Here is a 25,000-nt window from a genome sequence, read left to right as displayed (position 1 = left end):
CCGCGACCACCTCCGCGGTGCTTATAAACAGCCGATCCGCTCGGCGGGGGCTATTTTCGGCCACTTGGCTCGTGCGCACGGCCTCCCGGATGTGCCGGGCGGGTGCGCGAGCTCGCCGGCCGCTGGAAGTCGAATGAGGCGCCGCGACCACCTCCGCGGTGCTTATAAACAACCGATCCGCTCGGCGGGGGCTATTTTCGGCCACTTGGCTCGTGCGCACGGCCTCCCGGATGTGCCGGGCGGGTGCGCGAGCTCGCCGGCCGCTGGAAGTCGAATGAGGCGCCGCGACCACCTCCGCGGTGCTTATAAACAGCCGATCCGCTCGGCGGGGGCTATTTTCGGCCACTTGGCTCGTGCGCACGGCCTCCCGGATGTGCCGGGCGGGTGCGCGAGCTCGCCGGCCGCTGGAAGTCGAATGAGGCGCCGCGACCACCTCCGCGGTGCTTATAAACAGCCGATCCGCTCGGCGGGGGCTATTTTCGGCCACTTGGCTTGTGCGCACGGCCTCCCGGATGTGCCGGGTGGGTGCGCGAGCTCGCCGGCCGCTGGAAGTCGAATGAGGCGCCGCGACCACCTCCGCGGTGCTTATAAACAGCCGATCCGCTCGGCGGGGGCTATTTTCGGCCACTTGGCTCGTGCGCACGGCCTCCCGGATGTGCCGGGCGGGTGCGCGAGCTTGCCGGCCGCTGGAAGTCGAATGAGGCGCCGCGACCACCTCCGCGGTGCTTATAAACAGCCGATCCGCTCGGCGGGGGCTATTTTCGGCCACTTGGCTCGTGCGCACGGCCTCCCGGATGTGCCGGGCGGGTGCGCGAGCTCGCCGGCCGCTGGAAGTCGAATGAGGCGCCGCGACCACCTCCGCGGTGCTTATAAACAGCCGATCCGCTCGGCGGGGGCTATTTTCGGCCACTTGGCTTGTGCGCACGGCCTCCCGGATGTGCCGGGCGGGTGCGCGAGCTCGCCGGCCGCTGGAAGTCGAATGAGGCGCCGCGACCACCTCCGCGGTGCTTATAAACAGCCGATCCGCTCGGCGGGGGCTATTTTCGGCCACTTGGCTCGTGCGCACGGCCTCCCGGATGTGCCGGGCGGGTGCGCGGGCTCGCCGGCCGCTGGAAGTCGAATGAGGCGCCGCGACCACCTCCTCGGTGCTTATAAACAGCCGATCCGCTCGGCGGGGGCTATTTTCGGCCACTTGGCTCGTGCGCACGGCCTCCCGGATATGCCGGGCGGGTGCGCGAGCTCGCCGGCCGCTGGAAGTCGAATGAGGCGCCGCGACCACCTCCGCGGTGCTTATAAACAGCCGATCCGCTCGGCGGGGGCTATTTTCGGCCACTTGGCTCGTGCGCACGGCCTCCCGGATGTGCCGGGCGGGTGCGCGAGCTCGCCGGCCGCTGGAAGTCGAATGAGGCGCCGCGACCACCTCCGCGGTGCTTATAAACAGCCGATCCGCTCGGCGGGGGCTATTTTCGGCCACTTGGCTCGTGCGCACGGCCTCCCGGATGTGCCGGGCGGGTGCGCGAGCTCGCCGCCCGCCGGAAGTCGAATGAGGCGCCGCGACCACCTCCGCGGTGCTTATAAACAGCCGATCCGCTCGGCGGGGGCTATTTTCGGCCACTTGGCTCGTGCTCACGGCCTCCAGGATGTGCCGGGCGGGTGCGCGATCTCGCCGGCCGCTGGAAGTCGAATGAGGCGCCGTGACCACCTCCGCGGTGCTTATAAACCGCCGATCCGCTCGGCGGGGGCTATTTTCGGCCACTTGGCTCGTGCGCACGGCCTCCCGGATGTGCCGGGCGGGTGCGCGAGCTCGCCGGCCGCTGGAAGTCGAATGAGGCGCCGCGACCACCTCCGCGGTGCTTATAAACAGCCGATCCGCTCGGCGGGGGCTATTTTCGGCCACTTGGCTCGTGCGCACGGCCTCCCGGATGTGCCGGGCGGGTGCGCGAGCTCGCCGGCCGCTTGAAGTCGAATGAGGCGCCGCGACCACCTCCGCGGTGCTTATAAACAGCCGATCCGCTCGGCGGGGGCTATTTTCGGCCACTTGGCTCGTGCGCACGGCCTCCCGGATGTGCCGGGCGGGTGCGCGAGCTCGCCGGCCGCTGGAAGTCGAATGAGGCGCCGCGACCACCTCCGCGGTGCTTATAAACAGCCGATCCGCTCGGCGGGGGCTATTTTCGGCCACTTGGCTCGTGCGCACGGCCTCCCGGATGTGCCGGGCGGGTGCGCGAGTTCGCCGGCCGCTGGAAGTCGAATGAGGCGCCGCGACCACCTCCGCGGTGCTTATAAACAGCCGATCCGCTCGGCGGGGGCTATTTTCGGCCACTTGGCTCGTGCGCACGGCCTCCCGGATGTGCCGGGCGGTGCGCGAGCTCGCCGCCCGCCGGAAGTCGAATGAGGCGCCGCGACCACCTCCGCGGTGCTTATAAACAGCCGATCCGCTCGGCGGGGGCTATTTTCGGCCACTTGGCTCGTGCGCACGGCCTCCCGGATGTGCCGGTCGGGTGCGCGAGCTCGCCGGCCGCTGGAAGTCGAATGAGGCGCCGCGACCACCTCCGCGGTGCTTATAAACAGCCGATCCGCTCGGCGGGGGCTATTTTCGGCCACTTGGCTCGTGCGCACGGCCTCCCGGATGTGCCGGGCGGGTGCGCGAGCTCGCTGGCCGCTGGAAGTCGAATGAGGCGCCGCGACCACCTCCGCGGTGCTTATAAACAGCCGATCCGCTCGGCGGGGGCTATTTTCGGCCACTTGGCTCGTGCGCACGGCCTCCCGGATGTGCCGGGCGGGTGCGCGAGCTCGCCGGCCGCTGGAAGTCGAATGAGGCGCCGCGACCACCTCCGCGGTGCTTATAAACAGCCGATCCGCTCGGCGGGGGCTATTTTCGGCCACTTGGCTCGTGCGCACGGCCTCCCGGATGTGCCGGGCGGGTGCGCGGGCTCGCCGGCCGCTGGAAGTCGAATGAGGCGCCGCGACCACCTCCGCGGTGCTTATAAACAGCCGATCCGCTCGGCGGGGGCTATTTTCGGCCACTTGGCTCGTGCGCACGGCCTCCCGGATGTGCCGGGCGGGTGCGCGAGCTCGCCGGCCGCTGGAAGTCGAATGAGGCGCCGCGACCACCTCCGCGGTGCTTATAAACAGCCGATCCGCTCGGCGGGGGCTATTTTCGGCCACTTGGCTCGTGCGCACGGCCTCCCGGATGTGCCGGGCGGGTGCGCGAGCTCGCCGGCCGCTGGAAGTCGAATGAGGCGCCGCGACCACCTCCGCGGTGCTTATAAACAGCCGATCCGCTCGGCGGGCGCTATTTTCGGCCACTTGGCTCGTGCGCACGGCCTCCCGGATGTGCCGGGCGGGTGCGCGAGCTCGCCGGCCGCTGGAAGTCGAATGAGACGCCCGACCACCTCCGCGGTGCTTATAAACAGCCGATCCGCTCGGCGGGGGCTATTTTCGGCCACTTGGCTCGTGCGCACGGCCTCCCGGATGTGCCGGGCGGGTGCGCGAGCTCGCCGGCCGCTGGAAGTCGAATGAGGCGCCGCGACCACCTCCGCGGTGCTTATAAACAGCCGATCCGCTCGGCGGGGGCTATTTTCGGCCACTTGGCTCGTGCGCACGGCCTCCCGGATGTGCCGGGCGGGTGCGCGAGCTCGCCGGCGGCTGGAAGTCCAATGAGGCGCCGCGATCTCCTCCGCGGTGCTTATAAAGTGCCGATCCGCTCGGCTTGGAGCTATTTCCGGCCTCCCGTTGGTGCCGGGCGGCGTGCGCGAGCTCGCCGGCCGCGATCTCCTCCGCGGTGCTTATAAACAGCAGCATGCGCACGGCCTCCCAGAATTTGAACACATTTCGTCAATAAATTTCGCATATTGAATTTTGAAGTTTAATATAATGCAACAATTGAGCTCGACTTATACAAAGGATATATCATAAAATCGTAAATTTCCGTCGAATTTTAGGGGGTCGACTTATACACCGAGTCGACCTGTACACCGGCAAATACGGTAAATACGATTAAATAAAATGATACGACTGGCATAAAAACAAATATAAACCACATAAAAATAAAAGTCACCATTACGTTGAATTATTGGGAGCACCGAGCTTGTTTCTCAGAAACGAGCCGGTCCCATCCAGGCGTAATCGGAGACAATGAAACCCGAAGTGGTTAAGGTTTGTCTTTTAATGCAGGATGCTTGGTCTCCATGTGCCGAAGCAGTTTTGAAGGCTTCATTGGCTCGCTCGCTAGTTTCAGGGGCGATTGTGTCTATAAAATGCAAAATGTTGGGTCACCTCACGGCTTACGGCCATACTACCCTGAGAACGCCCGATCTCGTCCGATCTCGGAAGCTAAGCAGGGTCGGGCCTGGTTAGTACTTGGATGGGAGACCGCCTGGGAATACCAGGTGCTGTAAGCTTTTTCTTTTTCTTATGTGCACTTCAATCGTTTAAGAAGCTATTTTTTACAACACCCATCACGAATGGCATCCGGAAACAGCAAGCCTAATTTAAACTCCGACATTGAAACTATAACACGAGTTTGAAAGCTATATTATGTGGTGACATCCACAGCATTGTAGTTAAATTTTTTACCGCTAGAGAGCAGACTATGTACAGTGAGCATGGCTCCCTGTGAACTCAAAGCAGCAGGCTTGACTTGTAAAAGAACCCAACACAACACTTCCATGAAGTGTTTTTAAACTTTTCAAGGCATTTATTTTGATTCAGCAAAATGCAGGTCGCAACGGCAAATTCGTGCTACCGCATAAAAAGCTGTCAATAACTTTTCATGATAGCCATGTTTCCAGAAAACACCAAAAGCCTTGGAAGAAAGACTGTTTCGGCCCTGGTTGTAAAAAAATCCAAAAAAAAAAACAAAAGGGAAGGGTGACCGTCCGGGAATACCAGGTGCTGAAAGCCTTTTTTTTTTTTTTTTTTCCCACGTCAATTGTGAAAGGAAACTTTTACCACAGCCATCAAGTCCCGCCGCTGCTTGGCATGGTTTCAGGGGCGATTGTGTCTATAAAATGAAAAATTCTGAGCGGTCTCACGGCTTACGGCCATACTACCCTGAGAGCGCCCGATCTCGTCCGATCTCGGAGGCTAAGCAGGGTCGGGCCTGGTTAGTACTTGGATGGGAGACCGCCTGGGAATACCAGTTACCGTAAGCTTTTTTTTTTTTTTTTTTTTTATTATGTGCACTTCAATCGTTTAAGCCAAGAACTTTTTACAGCACACATCAAGAATGGCATTCGGAAACTGCAAGCCTAGTTTGAACTCCGACACTGAAACTACAACACGAGTTTAAAACCTACATTGTGCTTCCATGTAGTGTTTTTACCTTTTTCATGACATTTATTTTGATACAGCCAAATGCAGGTTTTGTGCACTTCACTTTTCCGTTGGGCATTCGCGTAGAACCCTATTCCAGTTACGGCCAGATTCTTTTAGACTAGTGGTCCCCAAACTTTCTTGCGCCACGGACCGGCTACGCGTCAGAAATATGTTTGCGGACCTGCCTTTATATATATAAATAAACAATAAATCTATATAGGCGGCTCGGTGGCGCACTGGGTAGCACGTCCGCCTCACAGTTAGGAGGGTGCGGGTTCGATTCCACCTCCGGCCCTCCCTGTGTGGAGTTTGCATGTTCTCCCCGGGCCCGCGTGGGTTTTCTCCGGGCACTCCGGTTTCCTCCCACATTCCAAAAACATGCTTGGTAGGCCGATTGAAGACTCCAAATTGTCCCTAGGTGTGAGTGTGAGTGCGATTGGTTGTCTGTCTCTGTGTGCCCTGCGATTGGCTGGCAACCAGTTCAGGGTGTCCCCCGCCTACTGCCCGATGACGGATGGGATAGGCTCCAGCACGCCCGCGACCCCCGTGGGGACTAAGCGGTTCAGAAAATGGATGGATGGATGGATAAATCTATATAAATAAATACTACATTTATAATAAATATATATAAATAGGATTAAATAAAAGGATACGACTGGCATAAAAACAAATATAAACCACATAAAAATAAAAGTCACCATTACGTTGAATTATTTGGAGCACCGAGCTTGTTTCTCAGAAACGAGCCGGTCCCATCCAGGCGTAATCGGAGACAATGAAACCCAAAGTGGTTAAGGTTTGTCTTTTAATGCAGGATGCTTGGTCTCCATGTGCCGAAGCAGTTTTGAAGGCTTCATTGGCTTGCTCGCTAGTTTCAGGGGCGATTGTGTCTATAAAATGCAAAATGTTGGGTCACCTCACGGCTTACGGCCATACTACCCTGAGAACGCCTGATCTCGTCTGATCTCGGAAGCTAAGCAGGGTCGGGCCTGGTCAGTACTTGGATGGGAGACTGCCTGGGAATACCAGGTGCTGTAAGCTTTTTCTTTTTCTTATGTGCACTTCAAGCTCTTTTTTTTTTTTTTCTTATGTGCACTTCAATCGTTTAAGCCAAGAACTTTTTACAGCACCCATCACGAATGGCATTCGGAAACTGCAAGCCTAGTTTGAACTCCGACACTGAAACTACAACACGAGTTAAAAACCTCTATGTACAGTGAATAAAGAGCATGGCTCCCTGTGAACTCAAAGCAGCAGTCTTTACTTGTAAAAGAACCCAGCACAACACATTGCGCTTCCATGTAGTGTTTTTACCTTTTTCATGACATTTATTTTGATACAGCCAAATGCAGGTTTTGTGCACTTCACTTTTCCGTTGGGCATTCGCGTAGAACCCTATTCCAGTTACGGCCAGATTCTTTTAGACTAGTGGTCCCCAACCTTTCTTGCGCCACGGACCGGCTACGCGTCAGAAATATTTTTGCGGACCTGCCTTTATATATATAAATAAACAATAAATCTATATAAATAAATACTACATTTATAATAAGTATATATACCGTATTTGCCGGTGTATTGGTCGACCTTTTTCGATCCAAAATCGACCGAAAAAAATCGACCTCGACTTATACACCGAGTCATAAAATTTAACTTCGTATTCATCGCTTCAAATGTGATGGTAACCAAGGCCGTTTCTCATGCATCTCATTGTGCGTTGCACTTAGAAAATTTGAACCGGGCGGCGTGCGCGAGTGCGCGGCCCGCTGGAAGTCGAATGAGGCGCCGCGACCACCTCCGCGGTGCTTATAAACAGCCGATCCGCTCGGCGGGGGCTATTTTCGGCCACTTGGCTCGTGCGCACGGCCTCCCGGATGTGCCGGGCGGGTGCGCGAGCTCGCCGGCCGCTGGAAGTCGAATGAGGCGCCGCGACCACCTCCGCGGTGCTTATAAACAGCCGATCCGCTCGGCGGGGGCTATTTTCGGCCACTTGGCTCGTGCGCACGGCCTCCCGGATGTGCCGGGCGGGTGCGCGAGCTCGCCGGCCGCTGGAAGTCGAATGAGGCGCCGCGACCACCTCCGCGGTGCTTATAAACAGCCGATCCGCTCGGCGGGGACTATTTTCAGCCACTTGGCTCGTGCGCACGGCCTCACGGATGTGCCGGGCGGGTGCGCGAGCTCGCCGGCCGCTGGAAGTCGAATGAGGCGCCGCGACCACCACCGCGGTGCTTATAAACAGCCGATCCGCTCGGCGGGGGCTATTTTCGGCCACTTGGCTCGTGCGCACGGCCTCCCGGATGTGCCGGGCGGGTGCGCGAGCTCGCCGGCCGCTGGAAGTCGAATGAGGCGCCGCGACCACCTCCGCGGTGCTTATAAACAGCCGATCCGCTCGGCGGGGGCTATTTTCGGCCACTTGGCTTGTGCGCACGGCCTCCCGGATGTGCCGGGCGGGTGCGCGAGCTCGCCGGCCGCTGGAAGTCGAATGAGGCGCCGCGACCACCTCCGCGGTGCTTATAAACAGCCGATCCGCTCGGCGGGGGCTATTTTCGGCCACTTGGCTCGTGCGCACGGCCTCCCGGATGTGCCGGGCGGGTGCGCGAGCTCGCCGGCCGCTGGAAGTCGAATGAGGCGCCGCGACCACCTCCGCGGTGCTTATAAACAGCCGATCCGCTCGGCGGGGGCTATTTTCGGCCACTTGGCTCGTGCGCACGGCCTCCCGGATGTGCCGGGCGGGTGCGCGAGCTCGCCGGCCGCTGGAAGTCGAATGAGGCGCCGCGACCACCTCCGCGGTGCTTATAAACAGCCGATCCGCTCGGCGGGGGCTATTTTCGGCCACTTGGCTTGTGCGCACGGCCTCCCGGATGTGCCGGGCGGGTGCGCGAGCTCGCCGGCCGCTGGAAGTCGAATGAGGCGCCGCGACCACCTCCGCGGTGCTTATAAACAGCCGATCCGCTCGGCGGGGGCTATTTTCGGCCACTTGGCTCGTGCGCACGGCCTCCCGGATGTGCCGGGCGGGTGCGCGAGCTCGCCGCCCGCCGGAAGTCGAATGAGGCGCCGCGACCACCTCCGCGGTGCTTATAAACAGCCGATCCGCTCGGCGGGGGCTATTTTCGGCCACTTGGCTCGTGCGCACGGCCTCCCGGATGTGCCGGGCGGGTTCGCGAGCTCGCCGGCCGCTGGAAGTCGAATGAGGCGCCGCGACCACCTCCGCGGTGCTTATAAACAGCCGATCCGCTCGGCGGGGGCTATTTTCGGCCACTTGGCTCGTGCGCACGGCCTCCCGGATGTGCCGGGCGGGTGCGCGAGCTCGCCGGCCGCTGGAAGTCCAATGAGGCGCCGCGATCTCCTCCGCGGTGCTTATAAAGTGCCGATCCGCTCGGCTTGGAGCTGTTTCCGGCCTCCCGTTGGTGCCGGGCGGCGTGCGCGAGCTCGCCGGCCGCGATCTCCTCCGCGGTGCTTATAAACAGCAGCATGCGCACGGCCTCCCAGAATTTGAACACATTTCGTCAATAAATTTCGCATATTGAATTTTGAAGTTTAATATAATGCAACAATTGAGCTCGACTTATACAAAGGATATATCATAAAATCGTAAATTTCCGTCGAATTTTAGGGGGTCGACTTATACACCGAGTCGACCTGTACACCGGCAAATACGGTAAATACGATTAAATAAAATGATACGACTGGCATAAAAACAAATATTAACCACATACAAATAAAAGTCACCATTACGTTGAATTATTGGGAGCACCGAGCTTGTTTCTCAGAAACGAGCCGGTCCCATCCAGGCGTAATCGGAGACAATGAAACCCGAAGTGGTTAAGGTTTGTCTTTTAATGCAGGATGCTTGGTCTCCATGTGCCGAAGCAGTTTTGAAGGCTTCATTGGCTCGCTCGCTAGTTTCAGGGGCGATTGTGTCTATAAAATGCAAAATGTTGGGTCACCTCACGGCTTACGGCCATACTACCCTGAGAACGCCCGATCTCGTCCGATCTCGGAAGCTAAGCAGGGTCGGGCCTGGTTAGTACTTGGATGGGAGACCGCCTGGGAATACCAGGTGCTGTAAGCTTTTTCTTTTTCTTATGTGCACTTCAATCGTTTAAGAAGCTATTTTTTACAACACCCATCACGAATGGCATCCGGAAACAGCAAGCCTAATTTAAACTCCGACATTGAAACTATAACACGAGTTTGAAAGCTATATTATGTGGTGACATCCACAGCATTGTAGTTAAATTTTTTACCGCTAGAGAGCAGACTATGTACAGTGAGCATGGCTCCCTGTGAACTCAAAGCAGCAGGCTTGACTTGTAAAAGAACCCAACACAACACTTCCATGAAGTGTTTTTAAACTTTTCAAGGCATTTATTTTGATTCAGCAAAATGCAGGTCGCAACGGCAAATTCGTGCTACCGCATAAAAAGCTGTCAATGACTTTTCATGATAGCCATGTTTCCAGAAAACACCAAAAGCCTTGGAAGAAAGACTGTTTCGGCCCTGGTTGTAAAAAAATCAAAAAAAAAACAAAAGGGAAGGGTGACCGTCCGGGAATACCAGGTGGTGAAAGACTTTTTTTTTTTTTTTTTTCCCACGTCAATTGTGAAAGGAAACTTTTACCACAGCCATCAAGTCCCGCCGCTGCTTGGCATGGTTTCAGGGGCGATTGTGTCTATAAAATGAAAAATTCTGAGCGGTCTCACGGCTTACGGCCATACTACCCTGAGAGCGCCCGATCTCGTCCGATCTCAGAGGCTAAGCAGGGTCGGGCCTGGTTAGTACTTGGATGGGAGACCGCCTGGGAATACCAGTTACCGTAAGCTTTTTTTTTTTTTTTTTTTCTTATGTGCACTTCAATCGTTTAAGCCAAGAACTTTTTACAGCACCCATCAAGAATGGCATTCGGAAACTGCAAGCCTAGTTTGAACTCCGACACTGAAACTACAACACGAGTTTAAAACCTACATTGTGCTTCCATGTAGTGTTTTTACCTTTTTCATGACATTTATTTTGATACAGCCAAATGCAGGTTTTGTGCACTTCACTTTTCCGTTGGGCATTCGCGTAGAACCCTATTCCAGTTACGGCCAGATTCTTTTAGACTAGTGGTCCCCAAACTTTCTTGCGCCACGGACCGGCTACGCGTCAGAAATATTTTTGCGGACCTGCCTTTATATATATAAATAAACAATAAATCTATATAGGCGGCTCGGTGGCGCACTGGGTAGCACGTCCGCCTCACAGTTAGGAGGGTGCGGGTTCGATTCCACCTCCGGCCCTCCCTGTGTGGAGTTTGCATGTTCTCCCCGGGCCCGCGTGGGTTTTCTCCGGGCACTCCGGTTTCCTCCCACATTCCAAAAACATGCTTGGTAGGCCGATTGAAGACTCCAAATTGTCCCTAGGTGTGAGTGTGAGTGCGATTGGTTGTCTGTCTCTGTGTGCCCTGCGATTGGCTGGCAACCAGTTCAGGGTGTCCCCCGCCTACTGCCCGATGACGGCTGGGATAGGCTCCAGCACGCCCGCGACCCCCGTGGGGACTAAGTGGTTCAGAAAATGGATGGATGGATGGATGGATGGATAAATCTATATAAATAAATACTACATTTATAATAAATATATATAAATAGGATTAAATAAAAGGATACGACTGGCATAAAAACAAATATAAACCACATAAAAATAAAAGTCACCATTACGTTGAATTATTTGGAGCACCGAGCTTGTTTCTCAGAAACGAGCCGGTCCCATCCAGGCGTAATCGGAGACAATGAAACCCAAAGTGGTTAAGGTTTGTCTTTTAATGCAGGATGCGTGGTCTCCATGTGCCGAAGCAGTTTTGAAGGCTTCATTGGCTTGCTCGCTAGTTTCAGGGGCGATTGTGTCTATAAAATGCAAAATGTTGGGTCACCTCACGGCTTACGGCCATACTACCCTGAGAACGCCTGATCTCGTCTGATCTCGGAAGCTAAGCAGGGTCGGGCCTGGTCAGTACTTGGATGGGAGACTGCCTGGGAATACCAGGTGCTGTAAGCTTTTTCTTTTTCTTATGTGCACTTCAAGCTCTTTTTTTTTTTTTTCTTATGTGCACTTCAATCGTTTAAGCCAAGAACTTTTTACAGCACCCATCACGAATGGCATTCGGAAACTGTAAGCCTAGTTTGAACTCCGACACTGAAACTACAACACGAGTTAAAAACCTCTATGTACAGTGAATAAAGAGCATGGCTCCCTGTGAACTCAAAGCAGCAGTCTTTACTTGTAAAAGAACCCAGCACAACACATTGCGCTTCCATGTAGTGTTTTTACCTTTTTCATGACATTTATTTTGATACAGCCAAATGCAGGTTTTGTGCACTTCACTTTTCCGTTGGGCATTCGCGTAGAACCCTATTCCAGTTACGGCCAGATTCTTTTAGACTAGTGGTCCCCAACCTTTCTTGCGCCACGGACCGGCTACGCGTCAGAAATATTTTTGCGGACCTGCCTTTATATATATAAATAAACAATAAATCTATATAAATAAATACTACATTTATAATAAGTATATATACCGTATTTGCCGGTGTATTGGTCGACCTTTTTCGATCCAAAATCGACCGAAAAAAATCGACCTCGACTTATACACCGAGTCATAAAATTTAACTTCGTATTCATCGCTTCAAATGTGATGGTAACCAAGGCCGTTTCTCATGCATCTCATTGTGCGTTGCACTTAGAAAATTTGAACCGGGCGGCGTGCGCGAGTGCGCGGCCCGCTGGAAGTCGAATGAGGCGCCGCGACCACCTCCGCGGTGCTTATAAACAGCCGATCCGCTCGGCGGGGGCTATTTTCGGCCACTTGGCTCGTGCGCACGGCCTCCCGGATGTGCCGGGCGGGTGCGCGAGCTCGCCGGCCGCTGGAAGTCGAATGAGGCGCCGCGACCACCTCCGCGGTGCTTATAAACAGCCGATCCGCTCGGCGGGGGCTATTTTCGGCCACTTGGCTCGTGCGCACGGCCTCCCGGATGTGCCGGGCGGGTGCGCGAGCTCGCCGGCGGCTGGAAGTCGAATGAGGCGCCGCGACCACCTCCGCGGTGCTTATAAACAGCCGATCCGCTCGGCGGGGACTATTTTCGGCCACTTGGCTCGTGCGCACGGCCTCCCGGATGTGCCGGGCGGGTGCGCGAGCTCGCCGGCCGCTGGAAGTCGAATGAGGCGCCGCGACCACCACCGCGGTGCTTATAAACAGCCGATCCGCTCGGCGGGGGCTATTTTCGGCCACTTGGCTCGTGCGCACGGCCTCCCGGATGTGCCGGGCGGGTGCGCGAGCTCGCCGGCCGCTGGAAGTCGAATGAGGCGCCGCGACCACCTCCGCGGTGCTTATAAACAGCCGATTCGCTCGGCGGGGGCTATTTTCGGCCACTTGGCTCGTGCGCACGGCCTCCCGGATGTGCCGGGCGGGTGCGCGATCTCGCCGGCCGCTGGAAGTCGAATGAGGCGCCGCGACCACCTCCGCGGTGCTTATAAACAGCCGATCCGCTCGGCGGGGGCTATTTTCGGCCACTTGGCTCGTGCGCACGGCCTCCCGGATGTGCCGGGCGGGTGCGCGAGCTCGCCGGCCGCTGGAAGTCGAATGAGGCGCCGCGACCACCTCCGCGGTGCTTATAAACTGCCGATCCGCTCGGCGGGGGCTATTTTCGGCCACTTGGCTCGTGCGCACGGCCTCCCGGATGTGCCGGGCGGGTGCGCGAGCTCGCCGGCCGCTGGAAGTCGAATGAGGCGCCGCGACCACCTCCGCGGTGCTTATAAACAGCCGATCCGCTCGGCGGGGGCTATTTTCGGCCACTTGGCTCGTGCGCACGGCCTCCCGGATGTGCCGGGCGGGTGCGCGAGCTCGCCGGCCGCTGGAAGTCGAATGAGGCGCCGCGATCTCCTCCGCGGTGCTTATAAAGTGCCGATCCGCTCGGCTTGGAGCTATTTCCGGCCTCCCGTTGGTGCCGGGCGGCGTGCGCGAGCTCGCCGGCCGCGATCTCCTCCGCGGTGCTTATAAACAGCAGCATGCGCACGGCCTCCCAGAATTTGAACACATTTCGTCAATAAATTTCGCATATTGAATTTTGAAGTTTAATATAATGCAACAATTGAGCTCGACTTATACAAAGGATATATCATAAAATCGTAAATTTCCGTCGAATTTTAGGGGGTCGACTTATACACCGAGTCGACCTGTACACCGGCAAATACGGTAAATACGATTAAATAAAATGATACGACTGGCATAAAAACAAATATAAACCACATAAAAATAAAAGTCACCATTACGTTGAATTATTGGGAGCACCGAGCTTGTTTCTCAGAAACGAGCCGGTCCCATCCAGGCGTAATCGGAGACAATGAAACCCGAAGTGGTTAAGGTTTGTCTTTTAATGCAGGATGCTTGGTCTCCATGTGCCGAAGCAGTTTTGAAGGCTTCATTGGCTCGCTCGCTAGTTTCAGGGGCGATTGTGTCTATAAAATGCAAAATGTTGGGTCACCTCACGACTTACGGCCATACTACCCTGAGAACGCCCGATCTCGTCCGATCTCGGAAGCTAAGCAGGGTCGGGCCTGGTTAGTACTTGGATGGGAGACCGCCTGGGAATACCAGGTGCTGTAAGCTGTTTCTTTTTCTTATGTGCACTTCAATCGTTTAAGAAGCTATTTTTTACAACACCCATCACGAATGGCATCCGGAAACAGCAAGCCTAATTTAAACTCCGACATTGAAACTATAACACGAGTTTGAAAGCTATATTATGTGGTGACATCCACAGCATTGTAGTTAAATTTTTTACCGCTAGAGAGCAGACTATGTACAGTGAGCATGGCTCCCTGTGAACTCAAAGCAGCAGGCTTGACTTGTAAAAGAACCCAACACAACACTTCCATGAAGTGTTTTTAAACTTTTCAAGGCATTTATTTTGATTCAGCAAATTGCAGGTCGCAACGGCAAATTCGTGCTACCGCATAAAAAGCTGTCAATAACTTTTCATGATAGCCATGTTTCCAGAAAACACCAAAAGCCTTGGAAGAAAGCCTGTTTCGGCCCTGGTTGTAAAAAAAACAAAAAAAAAAACAAAAGGGAAGGGTGACCGTCCGGGAATACCAGGTGCTGAAAGCCTTTTTTTTTTTTTTTTTTCCCACGTCAATTGTGAAAGGAAACTTTTACCACAGCCATCAAGTCCCGCCGCTGCTTGGCATGGTTTCAGGGGCGATTGTGTCTATAAAATGAAAAATTCTGAGCGGTCTCACGGCTTACGGCCATACTACCCTGAGAGCGCCCGATCTCGTCCGATCTCGGAGGCTAAGCAGGGTCGGGCCTGGTAAGTACTTGGATGGGACACCGCCTGGGAATACCATTTACCGTAAGCTTTTTTTTTTTTTTTTTTTTTTTCTTATGTGCACTTCAATCGTTTAAGCCAAGAACTTTTTACAGCACCCATCACGAATGGCATTCGGAAACTGCAAGCCTAGTTTGAACTCCGACACTGAAACTACAACACGAGTTTAAAACCTACATTGTGTGGCGACAGCCATAGCATTGCAGTTCACGTTTTTACCGCTAGAGGACAGACTATGTACAGTGAATAAAGAGCATGGCTCCCTGTGAACTCAAAGCAGCAGTCTTTACTTGTAAAAGAACCCAGCACAACACATTGCGCTTCCATGTAGTGTTTTTACCTTTTTCATGACATTTATTTTGATACAGCCAAATGCAGGTTTTGTGCACTTCACTTTTCCGTTGGGCATTCGCGTAGAACCCTATTCCAGTTACGGCCAGATTCTTTTAGACTAGTGGTCCCCAAACTTTCTTGCGCCACGGACCGGCTACGCGTCAGAAATATTTTTGCGGACCTGCCTTTATATATATAAATAAACAATAAATCTATATAAATAAATACTACATTTATAATAAATATATATAAATAGGATTAAATAAAATGATACGACTGGCATAAAAACAAATATAAACCACATAAAAATAAAAGTCACCATTACGTTGAATTATTGGGAGCACCGAGCTTGTTTCTCAGAAACGAGCCGGTCCCATCCAGGCGTAATCGGAGACAATGAAACCCGAAGTGGTTAAGGTTTGTTTTTTAATGCAGGATGCTTGGTCTCCATGTGCCGAAGCAGTTTTGAAGGCTTCATTGGCTCGCTCGCTAGTTTCAGGGGCGATTGTGTCTATAAAATGCAAAATGTTGGGTCACCTCACGGCTTACGGCCATACTACCCTGAGAACGCCCGATCTCGTCTGATCTCGGAAGCTAAGCAGGGTCGGGCCTGGTTAGTACTTGGATGGGAGACCGCCTGGGAATACCAGGTGCTGTAAGCTTTTTCTTTTTCTTATGTGCACTTCAATCGTTTAAGAAGCTATTTTTTACAACACCCATCACGAATGGCATCCGGAAACAGCAAGCCTAATTTAAACTCCGACATTGAAACTATAACACGAGTTTGAAAGCTATATTATGTGGTGACATCCACAGCATTGTAGTTAAATTTTTTACCGCTAGAGAGCAGACTATGTACAGTGAGCAGGGCTCCCTGTGAACTCAAAGCAGCAGGCTTGACTTGTAAAAGAACCCAACACAACACTTCCATGAAGTAATTGTACTAAGTTCATTTTGTTTTTCCTTATTTAATCACTTCACTGGTTTCTTTTATATCAAACAAATTGTTTTAGGTTATTCACCTGACATGTTGATCCATCAGCTGATAAAGACGCGTCACCATCACATCTGTGACACTCTGATGAAGGCGGAAGAAACCGCCGAAACATGTCAGGTGAATAACCTAAAACAATTTGTTTGATATAAAAGAAACCAGTGAAGTGACTTCCATGAAGTGTTTTTAAACTTTTCAAGGCATTTATTTTGATTCAGCAAAATGCAGGTCGCAACGGCAAATTCGTGCTACCGCATAAAAAGCTGTCAATAACTTTTCATGATAGCCATGTTTCCAGAAAACACCAAAAGCCTTGGAAGAAAGCCTGTTTCGGCCCTGGTTGTAAAAAAAACAAAAAAAAAACAAAAGGGAAGGGTGACCGTCCGGGAATACCAGGTGCTGAAAGCCTTTTTTTTTTTTTTTTCCCACGTCAATTGTGAAAGGAAACTTTTACCACAGCCATCAAGTCCCGCCGCTGCTTGGCATGGTTTCAGGGGCGATTGTGTCTATAAAATGAAAAATTCTGAGCGGTCTCACGGCTTACGGCAATACTACCCTGAGAGCGCCCGCTCTCGTCCGACCTCGGAGGCTAAGCAGGGTTGGACCTGGTTAGTACTTGGATGGGAGACCGCCTGGGAATACCAGTTACTGTAAGCTTTTTTTTTTTTTTCTTATGTGCACTTCAATCGTTTAAGCCAAGAACTTTTTACAGCACCCATCACGAATGGCATTCGGAAACTGCAAGCCTAGTTTGAACTCCGACACTGAAACTACAACACGAGTTTAAAACCTACATTGTGTGGCGACAGCCATAGCATTGCAGTTCACGTTTTTACCGCTAGAGGACAGACTATGTACAGTGAATAAAGAGCATGGCTCCCTGTGAACTCAAAGCAGCAGTCTTTACTTGTAAAAGAACCCAGCACAACACATTGCGCTTCCATGTAGTGTTTTTACCTTTTTCATGACATTTATTTTGATACAGCCAAATGCAGGTTTTGTGCACTTCACTTTTCCGTTGGGCATTCGCGTAGAACCCTATTCCAGTTACGGCCAGATTCTTTTAGACTAGTGGTCCCCAAACTTTCTTGCGCCACGGACCGGCTACGCGTCAGAAATATTTTTGCGGACCTGCCTTTATATATATAAATAAACAATAAATCTATATAAATAAATACTACATTTATAATAAATATATATAAATAGGATTAAATAAAATGATACGACTGGCATAAAAACAAATATAAACCACATAAAAATAAAAGTCACCATTACGTTGAATTATTGGGAGCACCGAGCTTGTTTCTCAGAAACGAGCCGGTCCCATCCAGGCGTAATCGGAGACAATGAAACCCGAAGTGGTTAAGGTTTGTCTTTTAATGCAGGATGCTTGGTCTCCATGTGCCGAAGCAGTTTTGAAGGCTTCATTGGCTTGCTCGCTAGTTTCAGGGGCGATTGTGTCTATAAAATGCAAAATGTTGGGTCACCTCACGGCTTACGGCCATACTACCCTGAGAACCCCTGATCTCGTCTTATCTTGGAAGCTAAGCAGGGTCGGGCCTGGTTAGTACTTGGATGGGAGACTGCCTGGGAATACCAGGTGCTGTAAGCTTTTTCTTTTTCTTATGTGCACTTCAAGCTCTTTTTTTTTTTTTCTTTTTTCTTATGTGCACTTCAATCGTTTAAGCCAAGACCTTTTTACAACACCCATCACGAATGGCATTCGGAAACTGCAAGCCTAGTTTGAACTCCGACACTGAAACTACAACACGAGTTCAAAACCTCTATGTACAGTGAATAAAGAGCATGGCTCCCTGTGAACTCAAAGCAGCAGTCTTTACTTGTAAAAGAACCCAGCACAACACATTGCGCTTCCATGTAGTGTTTTTACCTTTTTCATGACATTTATTTTGATACAGCCAAATGCAGGTTTTGTGCACTTCACTTTTCCGTTGGGCATTCGCGTAGAACCCTATTCCAGTTACGGCCAGATTCTTTTAGACTAGTGGTCCCCAACCTTTCTTGCGCCACGGACCGGCTACGCGTCAGAAATATTTTTGCGGACCTGCCTTTATATATATAAATAAACAATAAATCAATATAAATAAATACTACATTTATAATAAGTATATATACCGTATTTGCCGGTGTATTGGTCGACCTTTTTCGATCCAAAATCGACCGAAAAAAATCGACCTCGACTTATACACCGAGTCATAAAATTTAACTTCGTATTCATCGCTTCAAATGTGATGGTAACCAAGGCCGTTTCTCATGCATCTCATTGTGCGTTGCACTTAGAAAATTTGAACCGGGCGGCGTGCGCGAGTGCGCGGCCCGCTGGAAGTCGAATGAGGCGCCGCGACCACCTCCGCGGTGCTTATAAACCGCCGATCCGCTCGGCGGGGGCTATTTTCGGCCACTTGGCTCGTGCGCACGGCCTCCCGGATGTGCCGGGCGGGTGCGCGAGCTCGCCGGCCGCTGGAAGTCGAATGAGGCGCCGCGACCACCTCCGCGGTGCTTATAAACAGCCGATCCGCTCGGCGGGGGCTATTTTCGGCCACTTGGCTCGTGCGCACGGCCTCCCGGATGTGCCGGGCGGGTGCGCGAGCTCGCCGGCCGCTGGAAGTCGAATGAGGCGCCGCGACCACCTCCGCGGTGCTTATAAACAGCCGATCCGCTCGGCGGGGGCTATTTTCGGCCACTTGGCTCGTGCGCACGGCCTCCCGGATGTGCCGGGCGGGTGCGCGAGCTCGCCGGCCGCTGGAAGTCGAATGAGGCGCCGCGACCACCTCCGCGGTGCTTATAAACAGCCGATCCGCTCGGCGGGGGCTATTTTCGGCCACTTGGCTCGTGCGCACGGCCTCCCGGATGTGCCGGGCGGGTGCGCGAGCTCGCCGGCCGCTGTAAGTCGAATGAGGCGCCGCGACCACCTCCGCGGTGCTTATAAACAGCCGATCCGCTCGGCGGGGGCTATTTTCGGCCACTTGGCTCGTGCGCACGGCCTCCCGGATGTGCCGGGCGGGTGCGCGAGCTCGCCGGCCGCTGGAAGTCGAATGAGGCGCCGCGACCACCTCCGCGGTGCTTATAAACAGCCGATCCGCTCGGCGGGGGCTATTTTCGGCCACTTGGCTCGTGCGCACGGCCTCCCGGATGTGCCGGGCGGGTGCGCGAGCTCGCCGCCCGCCGGAAGTCGAATGAGGCGCCGCGACCACCTCCGCGGTGCTTATAAACAGCCGATCCGCTCGGCGGGGGCTATTTTCGGCCACTTGGCTCGTGCGCACGGCCTCCCGGATGTGCCGGGCGGGTGCGCGAGCTCGCCGGCCGCTGGAAGTCGAATGAGGCGCCGCGACCACCTCCGCGGTGCTTATAAACAGCCGATCCGCTCGGCGGGGGCTATTTTCGGCCACTTGGCTCGTGCGCACGGCCTCCCGGATGTGCCGGGCGGGTGCGCGATCTCGCCGGCCGCTGGAAGTCGAATGAGGCGCCGCGACCACCTCCGCGGTGCTTATAAACAGCCGATCCGCTCGGCGGGGGCTATTTTCGGCCACTTGGCTCGTGCGCACGGCCTCCCGGATGTGACGGGCGGGTGCGCGAGCTCGCCGGCCGCTGGAAGTCGAATGAGGCGCCGCGACCACCTCCGCGGTGCTTATAAACAGCCGATCCGCTCGGCGGGGGCTATTTTCGGCCACTTGGCTCGTGCGCACGGCCTCCCGGATGTGCCGGGCGGGTGCGCGAGCTCGCCGCCCGCCGGAAGTCGAATGAGGCGCCGCGACCACCTCCGCGGTGCTTATAAACAGCCGATCCGCTCGGCGGGGGCTATTTTCGGCCACTTGGCTCGTGCGCACGGCCTCCCGGATGTGCCGGGCGGGTGCGCGAGCTCGCCGGCCGCTGGAAGTCGAATGAGGCGCCGCGACCACCTCCGCGGTGCTTATAAACAGCCGATCCGCTCGGCGGGGGCTATTTTCGGCCACTTGGCTCGTGCGCACGGCCTCCCGGATGTGCCGGGCGGGTGCGCGAGCTCGCCGGCCGCTGGAAGTCGAATGAGGCGCCGCGACCACATCCGCGGTGCTTATAAACAGCCGATCCGCTCGGCGGGGGCTATTTTCGGCCACTTGGCTCGTGCGCACGGCCTCCCGGATGTGCCGGGCGGGTGCGCGAGCTCGCCGCCCGCCGGAAGTCGAATGAGGCGCCGCGACCACCTCCGCGGTGCTTATAAACAGCCGATCCGCTCGGCGGGGGCTATTTTCGGCCACTTGGCTCGTGCGCACGGCCTCCCGGATGTGCCGGGCGGGTGCGCGAGCTCGCCGGCCGCTGGAAGTCGAATGAGGCGCCGCGACCACCTCCGCGGTGCTTATAAACAGCCGATCCGCTCGGCGGGGGCTATTTTCGGCCACTTGGCTTGTGCGCACGGCCTCCCGGATGTGCCGGGCGGGTGCGCGAGCTCGCCGGCCGCTGGAAGTCCAATGAGGCGCCGCGATCTCCTCCGCGGTGCTTATAAAGTGCCGATCCGCTCGGCTTGGAGCTATTTCCGGCCTCCCGTTGGTGCCGGGCGGCGTGCGCGAGCTCGCCGGCCGCGATCTCCTCCGCGGTGCTTATAAACAGCAGCATGCGCACGGCCTCCCAGAATTTGAACACATTTCGTCAATAAATTTCGCATATTGAATTTTGAAGTTTAATATAATGCAACAATTGAGCTCGACTTATACAAAGGATATATCATAAAATCGTAAATTTCCGTCGAATTTTAGGGGGTCGACTTATACACCGAGTCGACCTTTACACCGGCAAATACGGTAAATACGATTAAATAAAATGATACGACTGGCATAAAAACAAATATAAACCACATAAAAATAAAAGTCACCATTACGTTGAATTATTGGGAGCACCGAGCTTGTTTCTCAGAAACGAGCCGGTCCCATCCAGGCGTAATCGGAGACAATGAAACCCGAAGTGGTTAAGGTTTGTCTTTTAATGCAGGATGCTTGGTCTCCATGTGCCGAAGCAGTTTTGAAGGCTTCATTGGCTCGCTCGCTAGTTTCAGGGGCGATTGTGTCTATAAAATGCAAAATGTTGGGTCACCTCACGGCTTACGGCCATACTACCCTGAGAACGCCCGATCTCGTCCGATCTCGGAAGCTAAGCAGGGTCGGGCCTGGTTAGTACTTGGATGGGAGACCGCCTGGGAATACCAGGTGCTGTAAGCTTTTTCTTTTTCTTATGTGCACTTCAATCGTTTAAGAAGCTATTTTTTACAACACCCATCACGAATGGCATCCGGAAACAGCAAGCCTAATTTAAACTCCGACATTGAAACTATAACACGAGTTTGAAAGCTATATTATGTGGTGACATCCACAGCATTGTAGTTAAATTTTTTACCGCTAGAGAGCAGACTATGTACAGTGAGCATGGCTCCCTGTGAAATCAAAGCAGCAGGCTTGACTTGTAAAAGAACCCAACACAACACTTCCATGAAGTGTTTTTAAACTTTTCAAGGCATTTATTTTGATTCAGCAAAATGCAGGTCGCAACGGCAAATTCGTGCTACCGCATAAAAAGCTGTCAATAACTTTTCATGATAGCCATGTTTCCAGAAAACACCAAAAGCCTTGGAAGAAAGCCTGTTTCAAAGTCAAAGTCAAAGTCAAAGTCAGCTTTATTGTCAATTTCTCCACATGCCAAAGACACACAAAGAAACCGAAATTTCGTTCCCCCCTATCCCACGGTGACAAGACATGGCTCACAACAGACAACAAGTATAACAAAAGCGTGCTGAATAAATAATGAATAAATAACGCAACAACAACAATAATAAACAACAATAAATAAATAGGAGGAGCAGAAAAAAAAAGGAGCAAGTGCGCGTACAGCAGACATTCCCGAAAGTAGCGCAACAGTGCCGCACGCTACGCAGAAGGGGGTAGCGAGTTCAGGGCCCTAACAGCCTGGAGAAAGAAGCTGTTTGCGAGTCTGGTGGTGCGGGAGCGCAGGCTCCTGTACCTCTTCCCAGAGGGCAGAAGGTCAAACAAAGAGTGAGCCGTGGTTGTAAAAAAAACAAAAAAAAAAAACAAAAGGGAAGGGTGACCGTCCGGGAATACCAGGTGCTGAAAGCCTTTTGATTTTTTTTTTCCCACGTCAATTGTGAAAGGAAACTTTTACCACAGCCATCAAGTCCCGCCGCTGCTTGGCATGGTTTCAGGGGCGATTGTGTCTATAAAATGAAAAATTCTGAGCGGTCTCACGGCTTACGGCCATACTACCCTGAGAGCGCCCGATCTCGTCCGATCTCGGAGGCTAAGCAGGGTCGGGCCTGGTAAGTACTTGGATGGGACACCGCCTGGGAATACCATTTACCGTAAGCTTTTTTTTTTTTTTTTTTTTTTCTTCTTATGTGCACTTCAATCGTTTAAGCCAAGAACTTTTTACAGCACCCATCACGAATGGCATTCGGAAACTGCAAGCCTAGTTTGAACTCCGACACTGAAACTACAACACGAGTTTAAAACCTACATTGTGTGGCGACAGCCATAGCATTGCAGTTCACGTTTTTACCGCTAGAGGACAGACTATGTACAGTGAATAAAGAGCATGGCTCCCTGTGAACTCAAAGCAGCAGTCTTTACTTGTAAAAGAACCCAGCACAACACATTGCGCTTCCATGTAGTGTTTTTACCTTTTTCATGACATTTATTTTGATACAGCCAAATGCAGGTTTTGTGCACTTCACTTTTCCGTTGGGCATTCGCGTAGAACCCTATTCCAGTTACGGCCAGATTCTTTTAGACTAGTGGTCCCCAAACTTTCTTGCGCCACGGACCGGCTACGCGTCAGAAATATTTTTGCGGACCTGCCTTTATATATATAAATAAACAATAAATCTGTATAAATAAATACTACATTTATAATAAATATATATAAATAGGATTAAATAAAATGATACGACTGGCATAAAAACAAATATAAACCACATAAAAATAAAAGTCACCATTACGTTGAATTATTGGGAGCACCGAGCTTGTTTCTCAGAAACGAGCCGGTCCCATCCAGGCGTAATCGGAGACAATGAAACCCGAAGTGGTTAAGGTTTGTTTTTTAATGCAGGATGCTTGGTCTCCATGTGCCGAAGCAGTTTTGAAGGCTTCATTGGCTCGCTCGCTAGTTTCAGGGGCGATTGTGTCTATAAAATGCAAAATGTTGGGTCACCTCACGGCTTACGGCCATACTACCCTGAGAACGCCCGATCTCGTCCGATCTCGGAAGCTAAGCAGGGTCGGGCCTGGTTAGTACTTGGATGGGAGACCGCCTGGGAATACCAGGTGCTGTAAGCTTTTTCTTTTTCTTATGTGCACTTCAATCGTTTAAGAAGCTATTTTTTACAACACCCATCACGAATGGCATCCGGAAACAGCAAGCCTAATTTAAACTCCGACATTGAAACTATAACACGAGTTTGAAAGCTATATTATGTGGTGACATCCACAGCATTGTAGTTAAATTTTTTACCGCTAGAGAGCAGACTATGTACAGTGAGCATGGCTCCCTGTGAACTCAAAGCAGCAGGCTTGACTTGTAAAAGAACCCAACACAACACTTCCATGAAGTAATTGTACTAAGTTCATTTTGTTTTTCCTTATTTAATCACTTCACTGGTTTCTTTTATATCAAACAAATTGTTTTAGGTTATTCACCTGACATGTTGATCCATCAGCTGATAAAGACGCGTCACCATCACATCTGTGACACTCTGATGAAGGCGGAAGAAACCGCCGAAACATGTCAGGTGAATAACCTAAAACAATTTGTTTGATATAAAAGAAACCAGTGAAGTGACTTCCATGAAGTGTTTTTAAACTTTTCAAGGCATTTATTTTGATTCAGCAAAATGCAGGTCGCAACGGCAAATTCGTGCTACCGCATAAAAAGCTGTCAATAACTTTTCATGATAGCCATGTTTCCAGAAAACACCAAAAGCCTTGGAAGAAAGCCTGTTTCGGCCCTGGTTGTAAAAAAAACAAAAAAAAAACAAAAGGGAAGGGTGACCGTCCGGGAATACCAGGTGCTGAAAGCCTTTTTTTTTTTTTTTTTTCCCACGTCAATTGTGAAAGGAAACTTTTACCACAGCCATCAAGTCCCGCCGCTGCTTGGCATGGTTTCAGGGGCGATTGTGTCTATAAAATGAAAAATTCTGAGCGGTCTCACGGCTTACGGCAATGCTACCCTGAGAGCGCCCGCTCTCGTCCGACCTCGGAGGCTAAGCAGGGTCGGGCCTGGTTAGTACTTGGATGGGAGACCGCCTGGGAATACCAGTTACCGTAAGCTTTTTTTTTTTTTTTTTTTTTTCTTATGTGCACTTCAATCGTTTAAGCCAAGAACTTTTTACAGCACCCATCACGAATGGCATTCGGAAACTGCAAGCCTAGTTTGAACTCCGACACTGAAACTACAACATGAGTTTAAAACCTACATTGTGTGGCGACAGCCATAGCATTGCAGTTCACGTTTTTACCGCTAGAGGACAGACTATGTACAGTGAATAAAGAGCATGGCTCCCTGTGAACTCAAAGCAGCAGTCTTTACTTGTAAAAGAACCCAGCACAACACATTGCGCTTCCATGTAGTGTTTTTACCTTTTTCATGACATTTATTTTGATACAGCCAAATGCAGGTTTTGTGCACTTCACTTTTCCGTTGGGCATTCGCGTAGAACCCTATTCCAGTTACGGCCAGATTCTTTTAGACTAGTGGTCCCCAAACTTTCTTGCGCCACGGACCGGCTACGCGTCAGAAATATTTTTGCGGACCTGCCTTTATATATATAAATAAACAATAAATCTATATAAATAAATACTACATTTATAATAAATATATATAAATAGGATTAAATAAAATGATACGACTGGCATAAAAACAAATATAAACCACATAAAAATAAAAGTCACCATTACGTTGAATTATTGGGAGCACCGAGCTTGTTTCTCAGAAACGAGCCGGTCCC

General features: G+C 52.5%; 10 non-coding genes and 5 pseudogenes across 10 annotated transcripts; all 15 read left to right on the top strand.

The window, feature by feature from the left end:
* The first annotated feature begins 4,281 nt into the window (after positions 1–4,281).
* LOC125986397 (5S ribosomal RNA) lies at positions 4,282–4,400 on the top strand. The gene has a single exon (XR_007487604.1). It is a non-coding gene; the product is annotated as a 5S ribosomal RNA (ribosomal RNA).
* Positions 4,401–5,034: 634 nt separating this feature from the next.
* LOC125986450 (5S ribosomal RNA) lies at positions 5,035–5,153 on the top strand. Its single transcript, XR_007487649.1, has one exon. It is a non-coding gene; the product is annotated as a 5S ribosomal RNA (ribosomal RNA).
* Positions 5,154–6,238: 1,085 nt separating this feature from the next.
* LOC125986444 (5S ribosomal RNA) lies at positions 6,239–6,357 on the top strand. The gene has a single exon (XR_007487643.1). It is a non-coding gene; the product is annotated as a 5S ribosomal RNA (ribosomal RNA).
* Positions 6,358–9,266: 2,909 nt separating this feature from the next.
* On the top strand, positions 9,267–9,385 carry LOC125986386 (5S ribosomal RNA). The gene has a single exon (XR_007487601.1). It is a non-coding gene; the product is annotated as a 5S ribosomal RNA (ribosomal RNA).
* A 632-nt stretch (positions 9,386–10,017) lies between these two features.
* Positions 10,018–10,136, top strand: LOC125986369 (5S ribosomal RNA). Its single transcript, XR_007487594.1, has one exon. It is a non-coding gene; the product is annotated as a 5S ribosomal RNA (ribosomal RNA).
* Positions 10,137–11,227: 1,091 nt separating this feature from the next.
* On the top strand, positions 11,228–11,346 carry LOC125986443 (5S ribosomal RNA). The gene has a single exon (XR_007487642.1). It is a non-coding gene; the product is annotated as a 5S ribosomal RNA (ribosomal RNA).
* A 2,486-nt stretch (positions 11,347–13,832) lies between these two features.
* On the top strand, positions 13,833–13,951 carry LOC125986434 (5S ribosomal RNA). Its single transcript, XR_007487633.1, has one exon. It is a non-coding gene; the product is annotated as a 5S ribosomal RNA (ribosomal RNA).
* Positions 13,952–14,584: 633 nt separating this feature from the next.
* On the top strand, positions 14,585–14,703 carry LOC125986383 (5S ribosomal RNA; annotated as a pseudogene).
* An 845-nt stretch (positions 14,704–15,548) lies between these two features.
* On the top strand, positions 15,549–15,667 carry LOC125986431 (5S ribosomal RNA). The gene has a single exon (XR_007487630.1). It is a non-coding gene; the product is annotated as a 5S ribosomal RNA (ribosomal RNA).
* An 870-nt stretch (positions 15,668–16,537) lies between these two features.
* Positions 16,538–16,656, top strand: LOC125986393 (5S ribosomal RNA; annotated as a pseudogene).
* An 836-nt stretch (positions 16,657–17,492) lies between these two features.
* On the top strand, positions 17,493–17,611 carry LOC125986376 (5S ribosomal RNA; annotated as a pseudogene).
* A 3,479-nt stretch (positions 17,612–21,090) lies between these two features.
* LOC125986375 (5S ribosomal RNA) lies at positions 21,091–21,209 on the top strand. The gene has a single exon (XR_007487598.1). It is a non-coding gene; the product is annotated as a 5S ribosomal RNA (ribosomal RNA).
* Positions 21,210–22,248: 1,039 nt separating this feature from the next.
* On the top strand, positions 22,249–22,367 carry LOC125986382 (5S ribosomal RNA; annotated as a pseudogene).
* An 847-nt stretch (positions 22,368–23,214) lies between these two features.
* LOC125986363 (5S ribosomal RNA) lies at positions 23,215–23,333 on the top strand. The gene has a single exon (XR_007487588.1). It is a non-coding gene; the product is annotated as a 5S ribosomal RNA (ribosomal RNA).
* Positions 23,334–24,205: 872 nt separating this feature from the next.
* LOC125986394 (5S ribosomal RNA) lies at positions 24,206–24,324 on the top strand (annotated as a pseudogene).
* The last annotated feature ends 676 nt before the right edge of the window (positions 24,325–25,000 follow it).

This window comes from Syngnathus scovelli, chromosome 18 (assembly GCF_024217435.2).
Source record: "Syngnathus scovelli strain Florida chromosome 18, RoL_Ssco_1.2, whole genome shotgun sequence".
NCBI classification, from domain to species: domain Eukaryota; kingdom Metazoa; phylum Chordata; class Actinopteri; order Syngnathiformes; family Syngnathidae; genus Syngnathus; species Syngnathus scovelli.
The sequence above is the reverse complement of the archived record's forward strand: the minus strand, read 5'-3'. Positions and strand labels throughout refer to the sequence as shown.